Raw genomic sequence first — 7,050 nt, forward strand, 5'->3', positions numbered from 1 at the left:
TACTATTGAACTTGCATTTTGTGGATTCTAATATCTTAATAATCTTATTTTACTTATCTCATTTGAAAACCATTTTTCTATTTAATCTTAAATCTTTTTATTACTTGTCTTTTATTTTTCTAAAACAAAATCTTATCAAATATTTGGAACTAGGTTAGAATATTCTTGCTTTGTTTGAAATAGTTTCTTTTGATGTTAGTCAACTCTCATGGGTTCGACCTCGTACTTACATGAACATTATATTCCGAAACGATTCGTGCTTTTGCGAGTATAATTATTAAAACACCATCTTTTGGGATCAACAATAGTTGATCAAGCTATTTCTTCATTTGAATCAAGGTTTGACTAAATCTATACTTATTTGAAATAATATATTATATGTATATGATTGATAAAAATATCTCTTTTTCTTAAATTAGGTTTGAACAATTTGAAAGATTTGAAGAAATTTTTTGGCGTTTTGCTTGAAGAAATTGAAGTCTGCAGATGTAGATAGTTTGAAGAGTTTTGTGCCAATCTTACAAATTTAATAAACCATGGTGATATTTCAAATCTTAACAAGGATGATCTATATCATGATTTACAAATGCTACAACATAATTTGTCAAAAGAAACAAAAAGAGCTATTGATGTGTTGAATTATATAAAAGAAGTGGATGGTAGTCACCCGAATGCCTAGATTGCTTACAGGGTTATGATAGTGATTACAGTGATTGTTTTCCATGGAGAAAAATGTTTTTCAAAATTGAAGTTGATCAAATCTATCTTTGGTCAATTATGTCCTAATAAAGATTCAGAGGTTTGACTATGTTATATATTGAGAAGATTATACAAGTTTAATTAGTATTTTTGCATAAAAAAAAAGCAAGACAAATTAGGCTTGATCTAATTGTTCTTTTTTGTGTGGAATTTGTGCATGTTAATTGTTTTTTATTTTTTGAATTAGATTTTATAATTATGAAAACTTAAAATCTGCAGGACCACGGTAGGGCGTTTTTGGAAACAAAATCTTAATAAATATCTCAATTTTGTGTTGTAAAATAAAAAACTATGAGGGTGTTTGACTCCTTAACTAAAAATATGTTCTTTGTTTGATGTATAATAAAAATTCATCTATATTTTTAATATAAGGCTTTATAATTATTTTCTAATATGTAATTTTTGTTTTAGTTTTAAGGGGTATTTCTTGCAAAAATATTCGATGTTTACATTTTGTTGCACTTAAGGGTAAATACCTATTTGGTACTATGTATTTTATCAAAATACAGATTTGGTACCTTATATTTTCAATAATTATCTTTGGGTATCTTATAATTTGAAATCATACATATTTGGTACTTTGGACTCAAATTTGATAAATATGACTAAAATGACCTTAATTATATGAGTTTTAAATTCAAATTTAATTACTTAATTACATATAACTAAAGGTAGTTTGGTCATATTGATCAAATTTGAGTCCAAAGTACCAAACATGTACGATTTCAAATTACAGGGGTACCAAATGAGTATTATTGAACACATAAGGTATCAATTTGTATTTCGATAAAACACAGAGTGTCAAATGAGTATTTACCTTGCATTTAAATACTTTAAAAAAATGAAGGGGAAAATAGTAATAACCAAAGTTTGCAAAAACGTAGCATTTAAATACCCAAATATTTTAATTTGTAGAAAAAATACACAAAATTTGTAAAAAAAAAATTGTACTTAAATACCCAAACTTTTTTATTTGCGATAAAAATACCCAAAGTTTACATTAAAATTTTAAATGTTTGGATAGTAAAGTATAAATTGGGGGAGACTGAGCAAAATTAGGGCCCGTTAAAAAGCTCGAGGATGAGTAAATAAAAATAAAGTTACTAAATTATTTTTACACAACAATTTTTACAATAAAAATAAGAGTTTATACATTTTTAGACCTTGTGTTTTGTCTCATTACTTGTTTGGACCCTGTATTTTGACAAATTACTTTTTGGACCCTGTGTTTTCTAAAATAGTTTAAATAGACCCCTAAACATAATTTTGATCAAAGTTTCTTGAACTAAAATCACAAATAATTTATCAAACTAACAACTCAGAAAAAAAATACAGTCATTCTGCCTAAAAATTGTGTTGTTATACTCATTTTTTTGTTTATCAAAATCAGGTTTATGGGCTTATTTGAACCATTTTACAAAACACAGGATCCAAAAAATTATTTGTCAAAACACAAGGTCCAAATAGGTAATGAGACAAAACACATGATCTAAAAACCGTAAAAATAATTTTCTTTCTTTCTTATTCATCAAACAACTAGGAATGAAATAATCTTTTCTTTCTATCCTTCTAATTTTCTATCTCTTATATTTTATTATTCATCTAAAGAAAAATTTAGAGAAAAAGAGAGTGGAAAAAAATTACATGTCCCACCAAAATATTTTATGGGGAGAAAAGTGAACAGAATTTGTTTCTTTTTTAAAGGAAAACTTGACGCTTTATGCATCATAAGATATCCTATTTTTTGGGTATGCTAACTTTAAAAAATATGACAAAAGTATGACTTTTTGAAAAAATTGGACAAAATTACCCTTTCTTGTTCTCTCTATCCCTCTCGTACAACTTCTCTCTCAATCTCTCAATCTTTCTCCCTTTCTCTATAACCACAAAACCACCACCACCATCTCCCCACGGCGGAGAGCACACCACCTCTCCACACTGCCACTGCCATTAACGCCTCCACCACCATTGAAGTCCCACCTCCTACAACCATTAAAGCTCTTTCATTATTTTTTTTTTAATTTTAATGATGATAAATCTCATTCAAAACTTAAATCAAAGGAAAGATTCACCTAAGACACTAATTTATTGATTTTGAACACTTATGTACAAGATTTTTTAGTTTTATTTGCGTTTTTTTTCTTTTCAAATCTAAAACTTAAAATTTGCAGAAAAACGATGCATTAACCATGCAATTGCGATGGAGCCTTAAAAACATGAGTTTTAAGCCAAAATGATGGCTAACGATGGTATAAGGATGGTTTAGCGATGGTACTATAAAAACTTAATTTCTAGCACAAAACGATGGTGTAGCGATGGTACTATAAAACTTAATTTTTGGCACAAAATGATGGTTTAGCAATGCATTAGCGATGGTACCATAAAAACTTAATTTTTGGCACAAAATGATGGCTAACGATGGTTTAGTGATGGTACCATAAAAACTTAATTTTTGGCACAAAGCGATGGCTAACGATGGTGTAGCGATGTGTTAGTGATGGTACCGTAAAACTTAATTTTTGGTACAAAATGATTGATAACGATAGTATAACCATGGTTTAGCGATGGTCTGCGATGAAATTTGCTTGAGACTTTGGTGATGCATAAATTTTTACTTAAATGTTTGTTTGAGGTGATTAAAAACTATTAAAATTAAAAAAAAAATCACTTCAAACTGACATCAGAGTGAACAGTTATGCATCACCAAAGTTTCAAGCAAATTTCATTGCAAACCATTGCTAAGTCATGGTTATACCATCGGTTAGTCATCTTTCCTTTGATTTAAGTTTTGAATTAGATTCATCATCATTAAAATTTGAAAAAAATGATGAAAGGACTTTAATGGTGGTAGGATGAGGGGCTTCAATGGTGGTGGAGGCGTTAGTGGCAGTGGCAGCGTGGAGAGGTGGTGTGCTCTGTCGTCGTGGGGAGATGGTGGTGGTGGTGCCATGGTTACAGAGAAAGGGAGAGAGATTGAGAGAGAAGTTGTACGAGAGGGGGAGAGATAACAGGAAAGGACAATCTTGTCCAATATTTTCAAAAAGTCATACTTTTGTCATATTTTTTAAAGTTGACATACCTAAAAAATAAGGTATCTTATGATGATGAATCATAGAGTATCAAGTTTTGCTTTTCAAATTGATAAGAGTATTAAATTACTACTATATCTTTACTCATTTAATTTTAAAATAATAAAAATATATTTATAAAGTTATCTAGTTTTCTCCCAAAAAAATTATAATGAAAGTGTTTGACTCCTTAACTAAAAAATTATTTTTTATTTTTAAAACCTAAAATTGTACTATGAAAACAAGTAGGAATGTTTGACATTCTTTTCAGAGAATAATTTTTAAAAACAAAGTTACAAAACCATCACTTTTTCTCTCATTAATTTATCTCTTCTTACTTTTTCTCTCATTCCTTTCTCTAACATCACTTTCTCTCTCATAACTTTTGATTTCTTTATTTTCTTTCTCCTCATTTTTTCTATCTCCCCATTTTCTCTAATTTTTTTTGCATCAATTTCTATTTTTTTTTTAATTTTTCTTCATCAAAATTTTTCTTCTTACTTTCTCTCTCCTTATTTTTCATCATTTTATTTTTCATATTACTTTATCTCATTATTTATTACAAACTCTTAAAAAAAATTCTCTTGCAAATATATTTATTAATTTTTTATTTAAGATTTTTTTAAATAAAACTAAAAATTTATTTTTAAAAAACATTAGCCAAACACCTATGATTATGTGTACAAAAATTATTTTTTATTTTAATTTCTGAAAAAACAATTTTGAAAACAAAAATCGTAATACAAAGACAAACTTGCCCAAAAATTCAAGTTTTCTTTGTTTTGTGAAATTTTTTCCAAAACCCTTGTAAAATGAAATCCACCTCTTCTCTCCTCTTTATGACAGTAGCCGACCCTCTTCATTTCCCTTCCAGACCAGTTGCCTTTTCCCAGCAGTCACCAACCACAGCGATTCTCTCCTTCCATCACCGTCCCTCGCATCTAGCTCGGACCTCCAGCCTCGCATTCTGCAGGTAATTCTCTCACTACTTCTGGGTTAAATTGATAGCGATATTATGATACATGTGCTTTGTTTTATTTTTTATTTTTTAAATGATGTGTGTATATTATTGATTCAATTCTACCCTGATATGACTCTTGATTGGCCTTATTAATTTGACTCTTTTTTACTGTTAGTATATTAATATTTTAATGTATAACTGATGTAGTTTTGTCTTTTTGGATGAGTCAATTGTGTTATTCGCTAAAACTTAACTACATTCACAGCTTTAATAGTTCAATACAGTTACTGTGAGTTGCCTTTAGGATAAAGATATTTATGGTGATCACCGCCTCGGAAGTATCTAGGATGAAGTTTGTGGTTGTTACTGGATTAACCCAGGGATATTGTTATGAGTTATTGGATTAATTCTGGAATATTGTTATGGGTTATGAGTTATTTTTCATTGTTACCAGTTATTTGAATTCCTCCTGTCTTCAGTTTGTTTCGTTTTAGAGAACATGTGCTTTATAATGGTGGCTTTCATTATTTTATGATTTCAAACCCTCTTTATACTTCACAAGTTGTCCATTTCTATAACGTGTCTTCAATTATGGGGTTATTGATGTCTTTCACTTCGTGCTTTGTTTGATACGATTTATGTATCTCATGAGTGAGTACATAAATTCCATCCTTTTATTCCATTTGTATCTCTCTTCTTTTCTTCTATCGCTTCACCATGGATCCTTCTAACACAAACCTAAGATGTTTAAAATTCAACAAGTCCATAATATATCTAACAATGCTTTGGCTCCACCTTAATTTCCTTATTCTCCTTTTTGGTCTTAGGAAATCTATCCCACGTTGTGTAAGTAGCCACAAATATGGTGCTATTTGATTAGTTCTCCATATATATATATATAATATTTTGATCCATTGAATATATAATACAGAGATGTGATCTCTATGTAACAAGTCCCAAATAGGAAGTATTATTAACTTGATAATGTTGAGTTCCTTCAAGAAAGTTTTAATCTCCTGGTGTGCAAATTACAACTCAGTGTGTGAATATGGTAGCTAGGCAAGTCTTTAAAACAAGGAACAAAATAGGATAAGTCAGTGTGAGATAATTCTTCTAAAATAAGTTCACTTGTATATAAAAGAAACCTCTAATTAGTTGGTCAATTATGGCACTTTTTAGGTTTTTCTTATATGTACTTTTTATTGTTACAGCAAACAGAGTTTGGTAAAGAGAAGCCCAAATTAGGAGAGTGAGGGAAGAACTGCTTTAACAAGCCAAACAGAACAATCTTGCATGACTAGCATTGCCAAAGGCCTTTGTTTCTGTTGCAGCAAGAGAGTTCTAAACTTCCTGTTGCTTCTGTTTTTTTATGTTAAGGGTCGATTTGCGACTGTTCTAAGTTCACGAGTATGGTTGTCAAGGATACATTATCACACTCTTCTCTCATATAAGTTGCATCATTGTTGAGATGTGAAGTTAACTTCGTTTCTTTAAATTGATCCATCAAGATTAATGTGGTGTGTCTGAGACACTTTCAAGTATTTGACTCACTTATTTAAGAAAAAAAAAGTGTTGGCTCACTTAATCAAATGCTTGACAATTACACTATATGTTAATTAATGTTGCATGTTAGTATATTTACAACCCAATATTACAATAATTTTGAAAATTATAATTAAAAAAAACTTATGTGAATGAATCATGTTTTGAATTTTATTTAACTAAATTTTTAGATTTTGAATTTTATTTAACTAAATATTTAGGTAAATTAAAATTTAATATGATATAAAAATGGTTAAAATAAATCAAATTCATTAAAATAAAATAGTTTGCAGATCTAGTTCTACCAATCACATATTATGTTATATTTTCAGATTTTCTACTAATCACAGATTTAGTTTTTTAAAACTAAAAAATAAGTTTACAAACAATGAGTCAATCGCATTTTAAGAAACATGTTTTCAGACACTAAATTTAGATCTTTATTTTAGAATCACACTTTTTGGAAAAAAAAAATAATTTTCTAATCACAAACCAATCAGCTCCTAAACTTTTTCGTATGTTTATTTGCCATTGTATGAAATATCTCAATATTACAGGAGATATTTTTTAAACAAATGATCTTATGTGATATTGTTTTTATATATTAGTTTATTTTGTTAATTAAAAAATTATTTGTATAAGGGGCCCATAATTTCATTTTTTTCTTAGGCCTCGAATTTCTTAAGACCGGCTCTGGGCCATCCTCGAGACTTTAGGCAG

General features: G+C 29.0%; 1 long non-coding RNA gene across 1 annotated transcript; it reads left to right on the forward strand.

Moving 5' to 3' along the window:
* The first annotated feature begins 4,557 nt into the window (after positions 1-4,557).
* Positions 4,558-6,295, forward strand: LOC133804365 (uncharacterized). The gene is made up of 2 exons (XR_009878441.1): positions 4,558-4,800; positions 6,000-6,295. It is a non-coding gene; the product is annotated as an uncharacterized LOC133804365 (long non-coding RNA).
* The last annotated feature ends 755 nt before the right edge of the window (positions 6,296-7,050 follow it).

The sequence above is a fragment of the Humulus lupulus genome, chromosome 1 (assembly GCF_963169125.1).
Source record: "Humulus lupulus chromosome 1, drHumLupu1.1, whole genome shotgun sequence".
NCBI lineage: Eukaryota > Viridiplantae > Streptophyta > Magnoliopsida > Rosales > Cannabaceae > Humulus > Humulus lupulus.